The 24,415-nt window shown below is 39.6% G+C and overlaps 1 protein-coding gene across 6 annotated transcripts in view; it reads right to left on the bottom strand.

Moving 5' to 3' along the window:
* The window catches only part of LOC140732893 (uncharacterized), a 41,825-nt gene that overhangs the window by 7,262 nt on the left and 10,148 nt on the right, over positions 1-24,415 (bottom strand). The window lies entirely within an intron of this gene.

Here is a 24,415-nt window from a genome sequence, read left to right as displayed (position 1 = left end):
CGTTCAATCTTGATAAAATGCTTAAGATATCAAGATAAAGATCCTGAAGGTGGCTGCCCAACGTGTCAGAAAGAGAAACGGGTCATTGATGATAGAAGGGAAAACAGTTCTTTTCTATCCTGATATAAGTTATGACCTTTTGAAGAGAAAGAGGGAATTTAACCCTGCGAGAAAAGTTTTATGGGAAAAGGGTTATAAATTTATATTGCGCCACCCGGCAACCCTGATAATTTTTTTGGATGACGGAAAAAGAAGATTTTTTACTGATTATCGGGATGCAGAAGAATTTGCATAAGAACTCCCAAGTATTCGCTAACCACAGCCAAAGATTTAAAAGTGAAACGGATTAAAGATGAAGATAGGGACAGTGAATGGAGTTGATGGATGTTTAAGGACAGAAGAATATTTAAATATATTCTTAATTATATGATACAGGGGGAGAAAGGTAAAAATTTGAGAAATATTAATTGAGAGTAGTGATATTTTTTCTTCTCTTATATATACTTTTTTAAGTTATGGGGGAGCTGGGAGAATTTCGTATCGATTGCTACGGGATTCACGTGTATAATCATGGCGATTGCCATGACCTGTACAACAGAGGGGGGTAATGTGCTTTTTCTTTATTCACAACATTAGTAGGGGGGTATTTCGTTATTTTTTTCTTTATAATCTATTTTTCTTTTATCTTTCTTTCTTTGCCTGGACAATCTGGGGGGAGACACATAGCAACACGGAGAATTTTAAAAAGATTCCCCAAGGTACTACGAAAGTTGAAAAGTTAGGTATTACTATAGACTGGAGTAACCCTGTTAAAAATAATGACAAATTTACTGAATTTTTAAAGTTTTAATGTTAATGGGCTTAATGAACCGGTGAAAAGAAAAAGAATTTTAACATATATTAAGAAAATGAAAATAGATATAGCTTTTTTACAAGAAACACACTTAACAGAGATAGAACATCAGAAATTAAAGAGATTGGATTGGAAATGTTATTGCAGCTTCATTTAATTCAAAGGCGAGGGGAGTTGCAATTTTGGTTAATAAAACTTTACCAATTAAAATGCAAAATGTATTAATTGATTCTGCTGGGAGATATGTAATTATACATCGTCAAATTTTTTCAGAACTATGGACTCTTATGAATATTTATCACCAAATGAAAATGATGTAAAATTTATACAAGAGGCCTTTTTGAATTTGGCTGACGCACATGACAAAATATTAATAGGTGGAGATTTTAATTTTTGTCTAGACCCAGTTTTAGATAGATCAACAAAGGTTGTTACAAAATCAAAAGTAGCAAAATTAACTTTATCATTGATGAAAGATTTAAATTTGATTGTTATATGGAGAAGAATTAATCCAAAAGAAAGAGATTACTCATTTTATTCAAACAGACATAAAACTTATTCAAGGATAGATTTTTTCCTATTATCAACGAATATTCAAGACAGAGTGAAAAATATGGAATATAAAGCAAGAATATTGTCAGATCATTCCTCCTTGACAATGACAATGATGGATAAAGAGGAATCGATTTACAGATGGAGATTTAATTCAATATTATTAAAATGTCAAGATTTTTGTGATTTCATGAAAAAGCAGATGCAGTTTTTTTTAGGTACAAATTTACATTCAGTTGATGATAAATTTATAGTATGGGAAGCAATGAAGGCATATTTGAGAGGCCAGATAATAAGTTATACTTCTAAAATTAAGAAGGAATATATGGTAGAAATAGATCAATTGGAAAAAGAGATTACAAAATTAGAAAAAGAATCTCAAAGATATATGACAGAAGAAAAACGAAGACAACTTGTAGAAGTTACAATGTAATACACTTCAGACATACCGAACAGAAAAAGCAATTATGAGAACTAAACAGAGATATTACGAACTAGGTGAAAAATCACACAAGATTCTTGCTTGGCAGTTAAAAACAGACCAGATTTCCAAAATGATAAATGCAATTACTTATAAACCTTTAGAAAATAATGAAACTTTTAAGAATTTTTATTCTGAATTGTATCAATCAGAATCACAAAATGATAATGTCGAGATAGAAAGGTTTTTATCACAAATAACTCTTCCAAAATTGAATTCGGAAGAACAGAAGGGATTAGATATGCCTTTTACATTAAAAGAGGTCGAAGAAGCTCTAGGATCACTTCAGAGTAATAAATCCCCAGGAGAAGATGGTTTTCTGCCCGAATTTTATAAAAAGTTTAAAGATTTACTAATTCCTCCTTTTATGGAGTTAATATACCAAGCAGAAAGAACGCATAAACTTCCAGAATCCTTTTCGACAGCAATTTTAATAGTATTGCCAAAAAAAGAGAAATATCTTTTAAAGCCAACATCATATAGACCTATTTCTTTGTTGAATACCGACTATAAAATAATAGCAAAAATTTTATCTAATAGATTATCTAAATACTTACCAAAATTAATACATATGGATCAAACAGGATTTATCAAAAATAGACAATCGGCAGATAATGTAACTTGGTTACTTAGCATAATTCATTTGGCACAAAAGAGGGAGGAAATGAGTGTGGCAGTTGCTTTAGATGCAGAAAAAGCATTTGATAGATTGGAATGGGATTTTTTATTTAAGGTATTGGAAAAATATGGATTAGGAGTATCTTTTATAAAATGGATTAAAACCTTAAATACTAATCCCAAAGCTAAAGTAGTGACAAATGGTCAAATTTCAACATAATTTCAGTTAACAAGGTCAACTAGACAAGGTTGTCCATTATCACCTGCTTTATTTGTGTTGGCAAAAGAACCATTAGCTGAATTAATTAGAACGGACCCAGATATTATGGGTTTCAGAGTTAACCAGGAGGAATATAAGATTAATTTATTTGCTGACGATGTTTTGCTTTATTTAATAAACCCATTGTACTCGCTGCGTAAATTATCTTCTAGATTGGAAGAATATGGGAAAATATCAGGCTACAAAATAAATTGGAATAAAAGTGAAATTCTACCCCTTACTAAAGGAGATTATAGTCAATGTCAACTAATAACTCAATATAGATGGCCGATAAATGGTATAAAATATTTGGGTATAAGAGCTGATAATGATATAAAGAATTTATATAAATTAAATTATTTACCATTATTGAAAAAAATTCAAGAAGATCTTGATAAATGGATGACGTTACCAATAACATTAGTAGGCAGAGTAAATGCTGTAAAAATGAATATATTCCCTAGATTACAATATTTATTCCAAACACTACCAATACAATTATCACAGAAGTTTTTTCAAGAGTTAAATAAATGTGTGAGGAAGTTCCTTTGGAAAGGTAAGATGTCAAGAATATCGTTGGAAAAATTGACATGGAAATTTGACCTGGGGGGGGGGGGGGTTACAACTTCCAAACTTTAAGAATTATTATAAAGCAAATCAACTTAGATTTATTGCATCTTTTTTTGATGAAGATAAACCGGCATGGATTAGCTGAGCGAAGGGCGCTGAGTAGGCTACGGTCAATTATGGAAAACTCTGAACATCCTCTACATAGCACCATCCAGAGTCAGAGAAGCAGTTTCAGCGACAGGTTACTATCGATGCAATGCTCCTCAGACAGGATGAAGAGGTCAATACTCCCCAATGCCATTAGGCTTTACAATTCTACCGCCAGGACTTAACTTTTTAAAAGCTATTATTAATGCTTTTTGAGATAGTGATTTAGATGCATATCATATTTTTTACTGAGTTAAGTACTGTATGTAATTAGTTTTGCTACAACAAGTGTATGGGACATTGGAAAAAAGTTGAATTTCCCCATGGGGATGAATAAAGTATCTATCTATCTATCTATTTATCTAGAATAGAATTAGATAAAACAGGAGAAAATGTACCAGAAGATTTTATATATAAGTGGGAATCTAAATGGATATGGGAAAAGAAAGAATCTCCTATATTAAAACATTTGATTGATTTATGGGATAAGATAAATGTTGATGATGAGATAAAGAAATCTTTATTAGCAAAGAGACCTTTAGTTCAAAATAAACTTATTCCTTTTACAATGGATAACCAACTTTTATACAATTGGTTTCAAAAAGGGATTAGGTATATAGGAGATTGTTTTGAAGGAGGTATATTAATGTCATTTGATCAATTAAAGAATAAATACAAAATATCAAACAACACTCTTTTTTGTTATTTCCAATTAAGGGCTTATTTAAGAGATAAATTGGGTCAAACAATGTTATTGCCGAAACCTAATGAAATAGAAACTTTAATTCAAAAAGAAAAAATTAAAAAATTTATTTCTTGTATGTATAGTTTGATTCAAAAACAGGCAATTAAACAAGGAATTCATAAGTCAAGACAAAAATGGGAAACTGATTTGAATATTAAAATTGAAGAAACAAGTTGGTCAAGACTATACCTTGACAATATGACAAGTACAACAAATGTCCAGTTAAGATTAGTGCAATATAATTTTTTACATCAATTATATATTACACCACAAAAAATAAATAAATTAAACCCAAATTTATCTGATCAATGTTTCCGATGTAATCAAGAAATTGGTGCTTTTTTACACTCTACTTGGTCTTGTTTTAAAATTCAACCTTTTTGGACAAATTTAAGAGTTTTATTGGAACAAATTATTGGAACACAACTTCCACATAATCCAACATTATTTTTACGAGGTGATATTGAAGGGATAAAACCAAAATCCAAACTGAATAAATATCAAAAAGAATTCATAAAAATTGCATTGGCAGTAGCCAAAAAGGCTATTGCAGTTACTTGGAAATCAGATTCATACTTAAGTATAGATCGTTGGAAGAATGAAATTTTCAGCTGCATTCCACTTGAAAAAATTACTTATAATTTAAGAGATAAATATGAAATATTTCTGAAAAATTGGCGCCCTTATTTACAAAAGATAGGATTAAATATATAGGTGCTCCGAAGATAAAATTATTGGTTGTCTGGGGAAATAAATAAATATATATACTAAAGCTATTATGAACTCTGTGGAGCATGTGGGGATCTTCCGATATCCAGGCATTCTTTCTTTCTTTCTTTTTTTCTTCTCTCTTTTTTTTTCTCTTTCTACAGGGATATGTTGGGGGGAGGGGTTAAGGGGAGGGGGAAAGGGTTGATTTTTTTTCCCTTCTGTAACCTATTTGAAAATTCAATTAAAAAATTATAAAAAAAACTCTACACCCTCAAAATTTCACTTCTGAAAGCCTCCCACTTACCAAGTACTTCTTTGCCAGTGAACAGCCTGTCCCAAACCACACCTGTCAGATCCTTTCTGAAACCAACACAATTGACCTTTCTCAAATTTAGAATCTCAACCCGTGGTCCAGGCCCCTCTTTTTCCATATTTACTTTGAATCTCATGGCATAATGATCATTAATTTCTGTTACCAGCCCTGGATCATTTCCTAACAGCGTATTGCAACTTCTACATTGGGAATTCTACGTACTGATTAAAGGCAGATTTGACAAACTCTACCCCATTGATTCCTTGTACAGTATGGGAGTCCCAGTCAATATATGGAAAGTTAAAATCACTTACTGAATCAACCTTTGTTTCTTGGAATGGTCTGCGATCTCTCTACAAATTTGTTCCTCTAAATCCCTGAGACTGTTGGGTGCAACCAAGTCCCTCCTGAGCTCATCTGGATTTCCTACGATGCTTCTTGCATTGTGATATACACAGCTCAGCACATTCATCGCATCATGCTCAACCATTTGATTGCTGACTGTCTGAGGTCTGAACAACATCTGTCTGGTGTCAGGAAAACAAACTCTCCCTCATTGTCACAAAAAAAAGGAGCCTGTTGTGGACTACAGGAGGAATGGAGTCAGTCTAACCCCTACTGACATCAATGGATCTGGGGTTGAGAGGGTGAACAGCTTTAAGTTTTTTGGCATAAACATCACCAGGGATCTCACATGATCTGTACATACCGGCTGTGTTGTGAAAAGAGCACAGCAGCACCTCTTTCACCTTAGACGGTTGAAGAAGTTTGGGATGGGGCCCCAACTCCTAAGAACTTTCTACAGGGACATAAAAATTGCATTGGCAGTAGCCAAAAAGGCTATTGCAGTTACTTGGAAATCGATTCATCGATTGAGACCATCCTGACTAGCTGCATCACTGCCTGGTATGGGAACGGTACCTCCCTTAATGGCAGGAATCTGCAGAGAGTGGTGTGGACAGCCCAGCACATCTGTAGATGTGAACTTCGCACTATTCAGGGCACTTACAGTGACAGGTGTGTAAAAAGGGCCCAAAGGATATTGGGGACCCAATTCACCACAACCACCAACTGTCCCTGCTGCTACCATCCAGGAAATGGTACCACAGCAAAAGGACCAACAGGCTCTGGGACATCATCTTCCACCAGACCATCAGACTGATTAATTCATGCTAATACAATTGCATTTCTATGTTATATTGACTGTCCCATATACAAACTATTTATTATAAATTACTATCAATTCCACATTCCACACTTAGATGGAGATGTAACATAAAGATTTCTACTCCTTCTGTAGAGGAAGGATGTATGTAATAAAATCAATTCAATTCAATCTCTCCACTCTCTGTTCTGGCTCCCATTCCCCCTACAACTTATTTTAACCACATCATCTCTCCACCACACTAGCACTAGCAAGCCTTACCACTAGGATATTAATCCCCTCTTGTTCTGTTCCCCTAACTAACGAATCCCCTATCACCCCTTTGACTTTCCTCTGCCAGGTAATCCCCCCCAAAAGTTTCTAAAGTGGTCCATCTGCTGTTGTGAGGGGTGGCCACTAGAGTACTCTGCGATGGCTATTTAACCTCATTCCCCTTCCTGACTCTCACCCAGTTTCCTGTGTCCTGCACCTTGGGTGTAACTCACCTCTCTTCAGGTCATATCTATCACCCCCTCCAACTCCTGGATGGTTCAGAATTACTCCATTTCAAGTGCCAACTCCTTAAAGTGCTGGGTTACAAGCTGCAGCTGGATGCACATCTTGAAGGTGAGGGCATCAGGGACACTGCAGGTCTCCCCTCCTTCCCATCAATGTCCGCTCTAATTTGTAATGACCGGAGTACACATAAATCTCGTACTGTGCATTTTTTTAACCCAGTGACAACATGTACACAGTGCATTTTAAATAGAGAGGTATTCATTTTAACAGCTAGCAAATCACTGTTGATAAGAACTTTGATCTCCTCTGGGTTTGATTAAGTTCATCTGCACTCTCACACAACCTATGTAGCAGGCCTGTAATGGATAATGAAGGATTTTCTCACCAGAGTGTTTTCACACTGTCCATATGTGATTTGCTTGCTGAATTACACTTTAAAAAGTCAGATTTCCAAATATCACTCCACTTCTTCCCACTTGTAAATTCTCCAGCAACTTTTGCATCACCACAATACACACAGGAAACACCAGTTTCTATATTGGACATAAATATTTCCCCTGAACTTTCCTGAGGAATTGAGGATATATAAAAAATGTATGTAACTTCTGCCTAAAAGAATAATTGGGACTGAATAGGAATTAGTGAATTGTGTCTTCAGCGGTTAGCTAAGACAGGCTCATTACCAGTTCTCTGCGGCTTGCAGAGAGACTGATAACATTATACATCGTTTGAGTATAGGGAGGAGGACTCACTGATAAGGACAGGAATGAACATCTGTAATTAAGTCAGGGCCTTGCAAAGGGAATACTGTAACTGATAAGGACTGGACAGTACATCCATCTGTAATTACAACTTTGATTCAGCAAACTCTCTTATCTAAGTAATTAAGTTTTGCACCAACAGACTTGGTGGGCGTACCAGTTCAAATAACACCTTGCAAGAGTAATGTATGGGGCTTACTATGTATAAATATACGTCTGTAACCTGACTAAGTCAGTCCACTTGTCAGATGGTGGCAGTGCTTACGTGCCTTCCCTTTGACAACTCTTGCAGGAGAATGAGCAATAAACTGTGGTGACGATAAGAATCTGGTCTCCCGAGTCTTATTCAGATTCAACTCTAACATTTGGCATCACGAACAGGATCCCAATATAGGGAGTGCCAAGCAGACGGGCTGAGGAAGCGGCTGGACCACTCTGGGGACTGCAGAGACCGACAGGGCACCCAATAGGTATTTTACCTTTTGTCGCTCTCTGTTAGTTCCTTTGGAGGTACGGTCCGTCGCCCAAGGCCGATCGCATACCTTGACAGGATCAGGAAAGAATCTGTTGAGAGACTTGTATAAGGTGGGCAAAATTTTACTAAGTGGGCAGGAGGCAAATGTGCCGGGTAAATTTATCAACTGAGCAGGAGGTGCCAGCCAGGTAAATTTATCTGGTTGTTAATTGAGCAGGAGGCTTTGTGCCGGGTAAATTACTTAGAGAACATGGGTCGATTGCAGTCGATTGATACGAGTGGGCCAGGAGAAGCCCTACACAACATGCGTGAGAATTTCCCAGAAAAGGAAAAAGATTTGTGAATGTTGAGTGCAGCACTGAATAAGAAATTGGGGAACAAAATGTGGTTACTGGGGGTGGGGGGGGGGGGGGAACCTGGGATATTACATCATGAGAACAAGCAGTAAATTTGATATGGAAGAACTGCGGAAAGAGGTGGAAATTGTTGAAAGGGCAGATGTGAAGTGGAACAGTATATTATTAGCAAGTTGGAGGAATAATGCATGTGACAAAGGGATAGAGGAACGCCAAAGGTTGGGAGATGCTAAAAGCGGAGCGTGAATGGATGGATGGGCGCCAAAAACGAGAGCAGGAAAAACAATGTAAGCAAAACTACTGAAATAATATCAGAAATGTCTGTCCAATATTTTTCCAAAAGAGGACACGACCAGAACATATGTGTCAAGGAAGCTACCTCAGAATTACATCTGTCGGGGTTCCGGTGACGTCATCGTCGAGAATGGCAGCTCAAGTCACTAGCTCCTCCAGAGAAACAAGTATTAAGCCCCGTTAACCCATCAAATATAGTATTTTTCTAAAGTATTTGAACTGATGAGAGGGACAAGAATGGGGAAAAAGAATGGAAATAAAAAAAAGCGACACCGTGGAGCCTGCGGCTGAGAGGAGTGCAGCGAGCGGCTCTCCTACCCGACCGTGTGCTAGCGAGGAGGACGCTGGGCCTCGTTCAGGCAAAGCGGCAAGTGTGATCACAGTTTTGAAAGAGATAAGGGAGTTCCAGAAAGATATAAAACAGCAGCTACATTATATTAAGTCAGAGCTCGCCAACGTCAATCAAAAAAATAGCGGTGGCAGAGACTCGAATTGAGAAGGTGGAAGATCACGTTCAAAATGTGGAATGGATACTGAGTAAGACGTTAAAAATATTAAATCAACAAGAAAGTAAACTGCTTGACCTGGAGGGAAGATCACGGCAAAAAAATATCAGAATATACAATGTTCCCGAAGGAGTGGAGGGCTTGTCTATGACGGAGTTTGTTGGAAAGTTGCTGCGGGACGCGCTGGAGCTTCCCTCGACTATGGAGCTGGAAACTGAGAGAGCGCATCGTGCGCTCGTCCCGAAGCCTACCCGAGATAGAGCAGATAAGCCACGCTCAATAATAATTAAATTCCTTCCATACAGTATCAAGGTGGAGATACTACAAAGGGCCTGGGGTAAGAAGAGGGTGTTTTTAGATGATAAATTAATATATTTCGACCAAGATTACCCCACCGGCGGTCCTGCAGAAACGTAAAGAATACTCTGAAGTAAAGTGAATACTAATACAAGAATGGATTAGATTTCAAACTCCGTACGTCGTGATCAAACTGAGGGAAAGCCTGGGAATTATCCCGCTCCGCTTGGGAAATAGTGCGAGAATCGAGAAGGCAGGAGACGGGAGGAGGCCGAGAGAAATATATCAGGAAGAGACTGGGAGTTTCCCAAAGACAGCCCTCACCCCCTCCAAAACAACCATAAGGTTTGGCTAACTTTAAAAATGTTGAGAAGCTAAACGGAAGCAAAAATAAACGGTGATAAACCTATCTCGAGAAATACTTATTATAATGTGGATTTTATATTACTTAGTTGTTATTCTTTATTCGCTCACTTTCTCCTTTTTCCCCACCAAAATAAGTATATATATGTGTGTGTGTGTGTGCATATATGTGGATGTATGTAATATATATGTATATATATGTGTGTGTGCGTGTGTGCATATATGTGGATGTATGTAATATATATGTATATATATATATGTGTGTGTGTGTGTGTGTGTGTGTGTGTGTGTGTGTGTGTGTGTGTATATATATATATATATATATATATATAGGAGGAGTACACAGGGAAATGTTTTCTGTGTAATGGATTTGTTCACTGACTTTTATGAATACTGCAATGGGGGCCCTCAACTCACAAGTAGGAGGGGTTATCCCCCACAGCTAGACATTTCCTCGAGCTCAACGCAGGGTCATCTACTGGAGACTTCAGCCTTGGAATCACACAATCGTTGCCATTTTTGTTATTATTTGCATTTCTTGGTTCTTATTTGTTCAGGGAGTAGATCAATTAAGTTTTATTCTGCTAATTTCAATGATACATTGACAGATAAATACAGATGGCTAAGGACAAAGTAAAATTCATTTCTTTTAATGTCAATGGGCTATTAAATACAATCAAATGTAATAGAATTTTATCCAAAATGAAAAAAGAACAAGCCCATGTAGTATATTTACAGGAAACTCATTTAAGTGTTAATGAGCATAGAAAACTAAAGAGAATGGGCTTCACTAATTTGTTTTTCTCCTCATATAAATCAGGACATAGGAGAGGAGTTGCTATTCTTATCTCAAGTAGGCTAAATTTTGAAAAAGTATTCAAAATGGGAGATAAAGAGGGCAGATATATTCTGGTAAGGGGGAATATAGATGGAAATTCAGTTACTTTATTGAATATATACACACCCTCGGGAAGTGATATTGGTTTCTTTAAGAAAATTACTGATATTATGGTAGCGGAAACAGAAGGTCTCCTGATATGTGGGGGAGACTTAAATTTACAATTACAACCAAACTTAGACTCTTCCAATAGAAAAATTTATGAAACAAAATCTTTACATAAGAAAGTTAATACACTTTTTGAGGATGTTGGTTTAATTGATATATGGAGCGACCTTTTCCCTGACAGAAGGGATTACACTCATTATTCTGCTCCTCATTCTGTATATACAAGAATAGACTATTTCATAACATTTGGAAAAGACAAAGACAAAATAAACACCTGTGGAATTGGGACAATAGATGTAAGTGACCATGCACCTATATATTTATCTGTTGATTTTGACCTACAGCCAAAGAATACTATTTGGAAACTAAATTCAAGCTTACTCAATGATCCATACTTTAAGGAACAAATTAAAAAAGAAATTGGTCTCTACTGAGAATTTAATGATAATGGAGAGGTTTCACCTCCCATTTTATGGGATACTCTGAAGGTTGTCTTAAGAGGGAAAGTTATAGCGATATCTTCATATAAGAAAAAAAAAGGAATAAAACATTAGAGGAATTACAAAATAGGCTGAAGGAACTAGAGAAAAAACACTAACTGAATTTGGCACAGGATACATTAGGGGAAATTTTAAAAATTAGGAATGAAATTAACAATTTGGCTACACACGAAATCAGGAAAAATTTAATGTCTCTGAAACAGAGACATTATGAAAGTGGATCAAAGTCCATGAAAATAGTGGCGTGGAAACGGAAAACAAAAGATAGCAGAAAATACAATTCTTAGAATTAGGGACCCAAGAACAAAAATGATAAAAAATAAGCTAAGTGAAATTCAAGAAGCTCTTGAAGTGTTTTACAAAACTCTATATTCCAAAGTTCCAGGGGGAAGCATAACCCAAATTGACACCTTCTTGAATTCTCTAGAGTTACCCACTTTAAGCGAAGAACAAAATAGAATGATGACCGCTGACATAACTGAAGTTGAATTAAAAGCTGCAATTAGTAGGCTTAAATTAAGCAAGTCACCAGGATCAGATGGGTATACGGCAGAGTGGTATAAAGAATTTAAAAATGAGTTAATTCCTGTTTTACTCCCCACACTGAAGTGGGCTCTAAAACAGGCACAAATGCCACCCAGTTGGAAGGAAGCGATAATCTCAGCTATACCGAAAGAAGGCAAGGATAAAATGGAATGCGGATCATTTAGACCAATATCCGTTCTTAATGTAGATTATAGGTTATTTACCTCCATCATGGCCAAACGATTAGAGGAGCTTCTACCCATACTGATACGTAATGATCAGACAGGTTTTATACAACGCCAAACACAAGACAATATACGAAGGACACTTCATATTATGGATCATATACAAAAAAATAAAATCGAAGCAATAGTAATAAGTGTGGACGCTGAAAAGGCATTTGATTCTGTTAATTGGAATTTTCTTTACAGAGTTTTACATAGATTTGGTTCCCAAGCCACAATTATTAAAACTATACAGGCACTATATGACAACCCCACTGCTAGGATTAAAATCAACGGATACTTATCAAATAGTCTGACCCTAGAAAGGGGCACGAGACAGAGTTGTGCATGGTCACCGCTACTCTTCACATTATATCTGGAACCATTAGCTCAATACATCAGACAAAATGAAGATAACAGGGGAATTACTATTAAAGGGACAGAGCATAAATTGGCTTGTTACGCAGATGACATTTTGATCTATCTAGGGCAACCAACATACTCTTTACCTAAATTGATGCAATCCTTTGAACAATATGGTTAATTATCAGGATACAAGATCAACATAGATAAAACCCAATTACTTTCATATTACTATAGCCCACCAAGAGAAATTGAAAGTATATATCCCTGGGCATGGCACACAGAGTCTTTCAAATATTTGGGCTTCATTATGCCAAAAGATTTGGCAAAATTATCAGAATGTAATTATCAGCCTTTATATAAAAAAAAATTAAGGAAGATATGGCAAGATGGAACCTGATTCCTTTTTTCAGTCTCAGTTCAAGGATTGAGTCTATTAAAATGAATATACTGCCCAGACTGTTATATCTCTTTCAGACCCTACCAATAGAGATTAATCAAAATCAATTCAATGAATGGAACAAGTTATCAAGGTATATTTGGCAAGGTAAAAGGCCTAGAGTTTGTCTCAAAACATTGCAATTAGCCAAGGAAAAGGGAGGATGGGGCCTACCTTCTCTTAAGAGATTATTATTTTTGCAGCACAGTTGAGAGCTGTGATATGTTGGTACAACCCATCATATGACGCTCAATGGAAAAACATTGAGGAGCGGGTACTTCCCATCCCCGTACAAGCAATTTTGGCTGACAACAACCTGCAAAGGTACATAAATACTACTGATAACCCATGGGTGAAATTGACTCTTAAAATATGGAAAACTACTATAAAAGAATATAATCTAGAGGGAGATATTGCAATTCTTAAATGGTGTGCATATGACTCGGATTTTACACCAAATAAATTGGATGCTAGATTTAAGGACTGGAAGCTAAAGGAATAACAGTTCTTTGCAACATAATGAAAGAAGGAACACTGTTCAGTTCTGAAATGCTTAAAGAGAAACACTTACTAGAAAAACAAGATTTTTATCGGTATTTACAGATGTGACAATATGTTAATAAGACGCTTAAAAATTTAACCAAGGCAAGTACATGCTTGATAGAGCTATTTAGAAAAGCATATGATTCAGGTAACTGTAGTAGAATCATTTCAAGCATGTATAAGGGGTTGTCAAATCTTAAAATACATTTGACTTCATACATTAAAACAAAATGGGAGAAGGAAGGAGGTATAATTATATCTGAGGAAGAATGGACAATAATATGGAGGTATCAATGGAAGTGTACCAGTTCACAGAAATGGAGGGAGTTTGGATGGAAAAATTTGATAAGATATTTTATTACACCCTCTCAGAAATCCCATTATGACAGTAACTTCCCTGTTTGCTGGCGAAATTGTGGAAATCAAAATGCAAATCATTATCATATTTTTTGGGACTGCCCTGTTATCAAAAACTATTGAAGGGGGATACACAACGCCCTACAAGACATCTTTAAATGTGAAATACCCTTAGAGAGTAAGGCCATATATTTTGGATATATACCTCAAGAATGGTTGAAAAGAGATAAATATTTAATGAATATACTGTTGGTGGCTGGTAAAAAGACTCTTACTAGGAAATGGTTATCACAGGAGAGCCCAACTTTAAATGCATGGATGGAAATTACAATAGACATTTACAAAATGGAGAAGATAACAGCATCTGTTAATCATAAGTTGGAACAATTTGATTCATACTGGGAATAATGGTTTAACTACATGATGCCTCATAGGCCTGATTTTATTCTCACAAATCAATGAATATGTTGTAAAAAAGATCACTCCCTACTTGTACATAGTTTTTTCCTTTTGCTTGTTTTTTTCTCTCCACTCTTTTCTATAAGTGTATACCTCAGCAGAGGATCGTGCTCGGAGAAGCTGTACCAGAGGGGATGGTCGGAGGCTCGGAGGTTCGACGGATTCAGAGTCCGTTGTGGTCAGGTCGCTTTCACTGTGTGCTGTGTCTGCGAGGCTGAGTTTGACAGAGCTTTCATTGTGTGCTACGTCTGTGAGGTTGAGTCGGGCGGCGCCGTGGAAGTCCATAGCGGGGGTATTCCCTTCTGCTGCCTGCGTGGGATGACGAGTCTATCAGGACCCTGAGGTCTTGTGGAAACTGTGTGGTGGTTTCTTGCGAACTTATAGTCCTTTAACATTTTTGGACTATTTTTACTTTGCCCATGGTCTGTTTTTTTTATCAATTATGGTATTGTTTGCACTGTTGTAACTATATGGTTTTGTGCAGGTCTTGTAGCTTTAGTTTTTGGTCTTGTTTTGTCTAGTGGATTTGGAGCTCCTTTCCAGGGAACGCGCTAAGATGGTAGCGCGATATTAATACGCAGCAGCCTCTCCGGACTCTGGATTGGGGATTGCCAAACATTATGTGGATTTTCTGGTGTAGTCTGTTCTGTCATGTGCTTTCGTGATATCATTCTGGAGGAACGTTGTCTCATTTTTTTAACTGCATCGCATTTGTGACAATGACAATAAACTGAAACTGAATTGAACTGAAATACTACGTGGAGATTTGTGACATATATGATTATATGATATGTATGTACAATGTCTGAAATACATCTTATGGAAATGTTTGTTTGATGATGAACAAATAAAAAAAATTAATTACAAAAAAAAGAATTACATCTGTCACAGACAGGATTTATATGGCAATAAAAATGAGCTAACTTATCCTCAGACTTATGGGCCCTATGAACCACCTTAAATTGTATCAAAGCGTGTCCATGTCACGGTCCCTTCTGGCAATCGCCCACCTTGCTATTCACCTCAGGAATTGGGCCTCAATCACCTCATTTAGTTCCAATCATTCCCAGGTTCCACTAACTACAAACACCTGCTTTACATCATCAAAAGCAGTATAAAAACCCTGTGATCACAACAAGGAGCTGCCAGTTCGTTGGTCGACTTGTGTATGAGTAACCTCGTTCCATGGTTCTTAGGATTATCAGTTCTAAGTCTAGCATCGTTCCTGAATTCTCTACTAAAACCAAGACTCCCTTGGCACCCAATCCACGCTCGCTATGACCGTAATGCCTCCCGATTTGGCCTTCGTGCCCGTGTTCAGCACTTGGGTTTGTTTCCACCGCCACGTCCTTGCAACAGTCCAGCACACATTGAAGAATTGTTAACTAGTTGGAGAATTTTCTCCCATTTCTCTATAGGTAAAAATACCTGAAGTTCCCTTTCCCCTTCATTCTTAATTTTATCAGATGTACCTAGATGTATATTCGTAATCAGATCATAAATAATTGTTATTAAACTCTTCTGACAGGGGTTTAAACCTACAATTTTTTCTGTAATTTCAGTTTGATGTGGAATTCAAAAGTAGGTAAAATAACATTCAAGAAGTTTCTAATCTGAAAAAATGTGATCTAGGCAAATTATATTTATTAGACAACTGTTCAAAAGACAGGAGACAGTTATCCATGAGTAAATCATGAAAACATGCTATTCCCTTCGTTTTCCATAAAAGAAAAGCTTGATCAGTTCTGGATGGTTGGAAGAAAAAATTAGATATAATAGGACTTGACAGGATAAATTTATTCAATCCAAAAAATTTACAAAATTGAAACCATATTCGTATTGTATGTTTAGTTATTGGATTAGTCGTTTATTCAGTTCAGTAAGTGCAAAGGGAACAACAGCTCCTAGAATAGAAGCCAATAAGAACCGCTGTACAGACTCGCACTTGCTGAAAAAACCTTAACCTATTACTGTAATTTCTGGATTACCAGTGATGGACTCCAGTCATTTATCCCCTTCAGCTTGCTGTTTGATTGAAATTGTTACATTAATAGTCAGAAGATCCATTTTGTTTAAATAGAAAGGTTCTAATCCCCCTACTATATTTCAATGGTTTTCCCAAACCATAACATGTTTAAACTTAGAAAAAATTAGGAGTGGTACTATCGATCCTTCGGTTAAATTTGAAGAAACTTGGAGGCCATTTATTCAACATTTTCATATGATGTGAGCTGACCTTTTTCGAATCCTTCTCAAGAACTTCTTGTTCGTGTATAGAGGAGCGGGGTTAATGACAAATAATGATTTTAACCGATGAAACAAGGTAGCCCAGCTTTTGTTTTTTTAGTTTAGGGGGACTCTTATTTTTCTGCATAAAATTTTTTGAATCTTTTTCATTTTCAGCGACTAAGAGATTGGGAGGCTGAGATTACACACGTTACTCAGAGTCTGTGTCTGTATATGTTAACCGTTATTGATGTAATCCCGATCTCTTTGCATCATTATCATTGTTGTGTTTATCAATTTGAAACTTAATAAAAAAGCTTGAGAAAGAAAGGAAAAACAACGTAAGCAAACCAAGGCCGGCCTGGATAGGAGAGAAGGGCAGGAACGTCAGTCTAAAGTTCAAACTGATAGGGAAACAAAGGATCCCCAACCCATGTCTGGCATACCGACCCTGTTTGAGGACAGTGACCGTGATGAGGAGTGGGCACCCACCGTACCACACCCCCCACCTTACCAGGGGCCAAGTGCACCCAGTGCTCCCGAACCCCAATCCTCCCAGTACTCAGATACGGTGGCCGCTCGGGTAAAACAGCGGCACAGGGAAGGGGAGGTCCCTATACCCTGAGATCCAGAAAGGGAATACTGAGGATTATTCCGAGTCAGGGAGGGAAGAATCCAATAAAACCACAGAGTTAAACCCAATTGGCTCCACAGAGACAATTGCCCATCCGAATGCTGCCCAATCCACGAGCAGGAGGGGGGACAGCCCTCAATAATTCCTGTGTATGCTCACTGGAAGCCTCAAGAAATGATAATGATCATGAATCAGGCCCCAGAGAGAAAAGAAAATACAGCACAGTTTGCTCAGTATGTCCGCAGTACGATACCAATGTTTAATGCGAGCCTGCAAGATTTATCCGGTCTCTGCTGCATGATTCTCTCAGCTGATGAGGGCCGGAAATGGAAGGCAGAATTGAGATACCAAACCTATCAGGAGTTAAAAGCGGAAAACCATAATGAGAATGAACAGACAGACCAGATTACTCAAGCCTTGGAAAGGGCTCTCCAGCAACCTGTAAACATCACTAAAGTACTCAAATGCAAACCTAAACCTGGGGAATCGGGACCAGACTATTGGGACGAGCTTTTACATACTACTGGGACCCGGCTTTCGAATCCTGATCAACCCCAAAGGGAACTAATATTACAGGTGAACATGTTCAGCGCTATATCTGGGGATCAGAAACGGGAACAAAAACCTACCAAGGGACAGGTGGGGACAATAACCCATCTAGAAATTGACAAACAAGGATGCTTCCTACCTTGAGTACCACCCCTCAGGAAGAGCCCAATGTAATATTGCAGGTTGCTGGAATTCCAATTATGTTTATGATTGATATGGGGGCAACCACAACCACCCTCGATCAAGAAATAGTCTGGGAAAAGGGATTCCAGCTATCAAACGCTACAATCACTCTGTCTGGGTTCGTATTCACGTACCCAGCCACTGCAGGTGGAATTCCAGGAGAACCAGTGTGAGGTTTCATTTACAGTCACCACCAGTCGGGGCTGTAATCTAACAGGGAGAGACTTGCTCTGTCTGTTGGAAGTCGAGATTCTACTCACGGACAACGGTATCATCCTGGGACTAGTGAACAGCTGACAGCTTCCCCAGTTTCCAATCCCCAGTGGTGGGCACAATCAGGACTCCACTGCGTTTGAACCCCCAATGCCTGTGGCCGACCCCCATGTGACTCTGTGCTATGACCCTACGGGGAGCTCAACTGAGGAAAGCACCCCTCGAGGGACAGAAGTTCCCAGTCACGGTGATTGGAGAGGTTAAAGGAAGAGAGGGCGGTGCATCACCGGCCGAAGGTCTGGATTTCCTTTGGCGACAGACAGGGCTGGTGGTTCCCCATACCACCGTTAGGGTTTGCCCTGGGTTCAAGCCAAAGAGCCTAGAGTTCCTTGCCTACACCCCGACAAAACAAGCCTCCAGCACCCAGGGAGACTGGCAAGACTTGGCCGCGGGCCAACTCCGATACTGGAGAGAGTCTGAGGTGAAGATGGGACATCCGGTAAGACACTCTTTTAATATTGACCGAACTCAAGACGTTGTACCCCATCTCTGGGCAATTTCAGGCTATGAAGTCGGCCACACCAACTGCCCCCCGTCCAGATCACTGTGAAAGAAGGACAGACTCTCCCATCCATTCCGCAATAACCCCTCAAGCCCAAGGCAACGTTTTATGAGGATGGAAGCTCTTTAGTGGATCCAGCAGGGAAACGATGTTCTGGCGATGCGATAGTGAGACAGTGAAGTAATTGAGCAGGCCTCTTTTGAAGCTGCTGTCTCGGCCCAGGAGGCTGAGCTGTTTGCTCTGACTCGTGCCTGTATCCCAGCAACAAACAAAAATGCGAATGTTTACACAGGTTCCCATTATGCATCTGGAATTGTACATGACTACGGGGCTCTCTGGGAACATGAGGATTCCTGACCCCCTCTGGCCACCCTGTTAATAATGCCACCTTGGTAAACTACTTACTCACCGCTCTACAGCTACCTCGAGTTTTGGCTATTATTAAATGTGCGGCCCACACCCGCATGTCCGACCGGGTCACTAAAGGCAACGCGTTAGCAGATAAGACAGAGGAAAGTGCGGCACAATCCTCGGTAGTTGTAGTCCCCTCGGGTTCCCGTCAATCAGCCCTCCGTGACTCAAGCAGAGCGGGTTTGCCAGACATGCGGGAGCTACGTACTTTTCAGGGGGACGCCTGTGAGGAGGAGTGCAAACTGGTCCCAGATGGGGTGCCAGAAAGACCCCAAACTAGGTTTGTGGACCACCCCAGCAGGACCGGTTTGTGTTCCTACACAGTTTTTACCAATATTGGTCGATTATATACATAATTGTACACACCTGGGAAAGGAGGGAATGGTTGGTAACCTGTACCCTGCACACCGGGTACGACTCCCCTGACAGGTGGACCGTTTCTGTGTCTACAAGTTGATTTTATTGAATTGCCTAGAGTACATTGCTATAGATACTGCTTAGTTATTAGAGATGTGTTTAGCAGATGGATTGAAGCTATTCCAACTGCCGATAATACCGCTATGACTGTTGTGAAGGTATTATTATGGGAAATAACTCCCAGGTATGGCCTGCCGGAGATGCTGAGCTCTGACAATGGCTCACACTTTGTGGTGAAAGTAAACGAAGGGGTATGTAATGAACTGGCTATCAAGCAACAATTCCACTGTGTACACCACCCACGGGCCGCTGGCAGAGTGGAGAGAGCCAATGGCACACTGAAGAGTAAATTGGCCAGACTAACAGCAGAGACTGGGCTCACTTGATTGAATGTCCTACCGTTAGCCCTCTTCCACATGAGGGTCACCCCACAGGGGAAAACAGGGTTGTCAGCAGCTGAAGTCATTTATGGACGGCCCATGAGGACACTCTGGGGTCCAAGACGTTGTGTACCATTGCTCCCAGAAAGTCTACCAGCAAAATTGGATATGCATATCCTAGGGGAAGAGATGGGGAAATATATATGCTAACTAACCAAAATTCTCCAAGCATTACATTCACAGGTACGACAGGCTTACAAGGAAGAGAACTACCTCGCAGAGAGGAGTGACTATCCCACCATAGAACCTGGGGATTTCGTCCTGATGAGAACTGGGATCGAGGGGAACTCGGACCGTGGTGGAGAGGACCATATCAGGTGTTACTGACCACTCCCACAGCTGTGAAACTGAAGGGGCAATCTCAGTGGACACATCAAACAGACACCAAACGTGTTACTGAAGGACTCTCTCGGACTAAAGGAAAAGGTATTGGTTGATAGTGGAGTGATGAACCTCTAGGTTTCTTGCCGTTGACTGTCATTTTTAGAGACAGTGCGAGAGAGAGAGAGAGAGAGAGAGAGAGAGAGAGAGAGAGAGAGAGAGAGAGAGAGAGAGAGGGAGAGGGAGAGGGAGAGGGAGAGGGAGAGGGAGAGGGAGAGGGAGAGGGAGAGGGAGAGGGAGAGGGAGAGGGAGAGGGAGAGGGAGAGGGAGAGGGAGAGAGAGGGAGAGAGAGGGAGAGAGAGGGAGAGAGAGGGAGAGAGAGGGAGAGAGAGAGAGAGAGGTGGAACTATTTAACTATGCAGCCTGTTTACACTTGCTCGCAGTTTGCTTTACTTAAGCAAGGACAGTCACAGACACACAGTCAGACGGAGAGAAAGAAAGAAGATGGAAGGTTTGAAACAAAGGACCCAGTGGCCAAAGGTCACTGTTTCCACTCTCCTATGCCCAGAAGGGTGGGTTGATTATTGATCCAGTGTACACCGACTGTGTGATTGTCACTTTGTTTGATCCATAGGGGTGGATCTTTCAGTTTGGGAGTATCCTGTGAAGACCACTTGTGGTAACCCTTGCCTGGGTGTGGCAATTCACTTGAAGAGGGTAAACCTGTGACAAATCACTGTTGGTGATAATTCGTATAATCCATATGTGGATTTTGTTGGAATATCCCGTGGCTACCACTTTTGTTAACCCTTAGCTGGATTCGGGTCTGTTATGTGGTAAACACTTGTGAAAAGGGATATTCTGCAGTAATACTTCGTGTGTTGGACTGGGAGTACCTTGTGGAATCTGACACCTGAACGCAAAGGGTACTAATATCCTGGCGGGTTTGTTTAATACAGCTGTTAGGGAGGGTTTAAGCTAAGTTGGCAGGGGGTAGGAAACCAGGGTGTTAGGGTCGAGGAAGAGGAAAATAGAAATAAGTCAAAGATACTGAGCAGCAAAGATGGCAAGAAGGACAGGCAGCTGAATAAACAGGGTAATTTGCTGGGCAACAGAAATATAGCAAAATCGGTAACAGATACTGATCTAAATGTACTGTACTTAAATGCACGCAGCATTAGAAATAAAGTGGATGACCTTGTTGTACAGCTACAGGTTAAAAGATATGACACTGTGGCCATCACCGAGTCATGGCTAAATGATGGATGTGATTGGGAGCTGAATAATACACAGTGAAGGATACACCGTGTATAGGAAAGATAGGAAGGTAGGCAAAGCGGGTGGCGTGGCCCTGATGGTAAGCAACGATATCAAATCACTAGAAAGAAGGGACATAGGATCAGAAGAGGTAGAATCTTTATGGGTCGAGTTAAGAAATGGCAAGGGTAAAAAGACACTAATAGCAGTTATATACAGGCCTCCAAACAGCAGCCGGGATGTGGACTACAAGTTACAGCTGGAAATAGAAAAAGCGTGTCAGAAGGAAAATGTCAAGACAATTATGGGGGATTTTAATATGAAAGTGGATTGGGAAAGTAGGAAGATACTGGATCTCAGGAGAGGGAGTTTGTAGAATGCCTACGGGATGACTTTTTGGAGCAGCTTGTCCATAAGCCCACCAGAGGACCGGCTGTTTTGGATTGGGTGCTGTGTAATGAACCTGAGGCGATTAGGGAGCTACAGGTGATGGAACCCCTTGGAAGTAGTGATCATAATATGATTGAGTTCAGTTTCAAATTTGAAAAGGAAAAGCTGGTATCAGGTGTATCGATATTTCAGTGGAACAAAGGAAATTACAGTGGTATGAGAGAGGAACTGGCCCAAGTTGATTGGAAAAGTAAGCTAGATGGAGGGACGATAGAGCAGAATTGGATGAAATTCCTACAAGAAATAAGTGCAGGAAAAATATATTGCAAGAAAAAAGAAAATCATGAATGGAAAAATGGCACAAATGCGGCTAACAAGAGAGGTTAAGGCTAAAACAAAAGCAAAACACACAGCGTACAAGGAAGCATAAATAAGTGGGAAAGCTGAGGTCTGGACGACTTTTAAAAACTTACAGAAGGAAACTAAGAAAGCCATTAGGAAAGAAAAGATGAATTATGAAAGGAAGTTGGCAATTAACATAAAAAAGGATACTAAGAGTCTTTTTAAATATATGAAGAGTAAAAGAGTGACACGGATAGATATAGGACCGATTGAAAATGATGCTGGAGAAACTATAATGGGTAACAAAGAGATGGCAGAGGAACTAAATGAGTATTTTGCATCAGTCTTCATAGTGGAAGACATTAGCAACTGATAGCCAGAGGTCTCAGGGAATAGAATTAGGTACAGTCAAGATTACTAGAGAGAAAGTGCTTGGGAAGCTAAATGGACTAAGGATAGATAAGTCTCCCACGGGTTTTGAAGGAGGTGGCTTTGGAGATTGTGAAGGCTTTGGAAATGATCTTCCAGGAATCAATAGACTCTGGCGTGGTTCCGGAGAACTGGAAGGTCGCAAATATAGTTCTGCTGTTTAAGAAAGGAGGGAGGCAGCTAGAAGAAAATTACAGACCTATTAGCCTGACATTGGTAGTTGGGAAGTTATTGGAGTCGATCCTCAAGGACGAGGTTATGAAATACCTTGAGGTGCATGACAAGATAGGCCCAAGCCAGCATGGTTTCATGAAGGGAAGATCCTGCCTCACCAACCTGCTGGAATTTTTTGAGGTAATCTCAAATAAGATTGACAACGGAGAGGCTGTGGATGTTGTGTATTTGGATTTTCAAAGGGCCTTCAATAAGGTGCCGCATAAGAGGCTGCTTAATAGGATGAGAGCCCATGGAATTACAGGAAAGATATTGGAATGGGTGGAGCATTGGCTGATAGGCAGAAAGCAAAGGGTGGGAATTAAAGGATCCTATTCTGTTTGATTGCCGGTTATTAGTAGTGTTCTGCAGAGGTCGGTGTTGGGGCCGCTTCTTTTTACACTGTATATCGATGATTTAGATTATGGATTAAATGGTTTTGAGGCTAAATTTGCAGATGACACCAAGATAGGTGGAGGAGCAGGAAGTGTTGAAGAAACAGAAAGGTTACAGACAGGCTTGGTCAGTTTAGGAGAGAGGCAAAGAAATGGCAGATGAGATACAATGTTGACAAATGTACAGTTATACATTTTGGAAGAAAAAATAATTGGGCAATTATTTAGATGGGGAGAAAATTCAAAAATTGTAAGTGCAAAGGGACTTGGGGGTCCTCTTGCAGGATACCCTAAAGGTTAACCACCAGGTTGGACTGGTGGTTCACCAGGAAAGTGAATGCTATGTTGGCATTCATTTCAAGAGGAACAGTGTATAAGAGTAAGGAGGTGTTGATGAGGCTCTATGGGGCACTGGTGAGACCTCGTTTGGAATACTGTGTGCAGTTTTGGGCTCCCTATCTTAGAAGGGCTGTAATGATGTTGGAGAGTTCAGAGAAGATTTACAAGGATGATTCCTGGAATGCAGCGGCTAACATATGAGGAACGTTTGTCGGCTCTTGGACTGTATTCATTAGAGTTTAGAAGAATGAGAGGGGATCTCATAGAAACATTTCGAATGTTGAAAGGGTTGGACAGCATAGATGTGGAAAGGCTATTTCCCTTGGTGGGTGAGTCCAGGACAAGAGGCCAGTCTTAGAATTAGAGGGCACCCATTTAAAACAGAGATGAGGAGAAATTTTTTTAGCCAGAGGGTCGCGGATTTATGGAATTCGTTGCCACATACAACTGTGGAGGCCCAATCATTGAGGGTGTTTAAGGAGGAGATTGATAGGTATCTAATTAGTCAGGGTATCAGGGGATATGGAGAGAAAGCCGGAAATTGGAACTAGATGGGAGAATAGTTTAGCTCATGGTGGAGTGGCGGAGCGGACTCGATGGGCCGAATGGCCTACTTCCGCCCCCTTTGTCTTGTGATCTTGTGGAATCTATCTGTGTGCTCACCCTTGCCTGGGTGGTAGTTCTGTTTGAAGACAGTAACCCTGTGATAAGCTA

This window comes from Hemitrygon akajei, chromosome 9 (genome assembly GCF_048418815.1).
Source record: "Hemitrygon akajei chromosome 9, sHemAka1.3, whole genome shotgun sequence".
In the NCBI taxonomy this organism is placed as follows: Eukaryota; Metazoa; Chordata; class Chondrichthyes; order Myliobatiformes; family Dasyatidae; genus Hemitrygon; species Hemitrygon akajei.
This window is presented reverse-complemented; position numbering and strand designations above follow the sequence as displayed.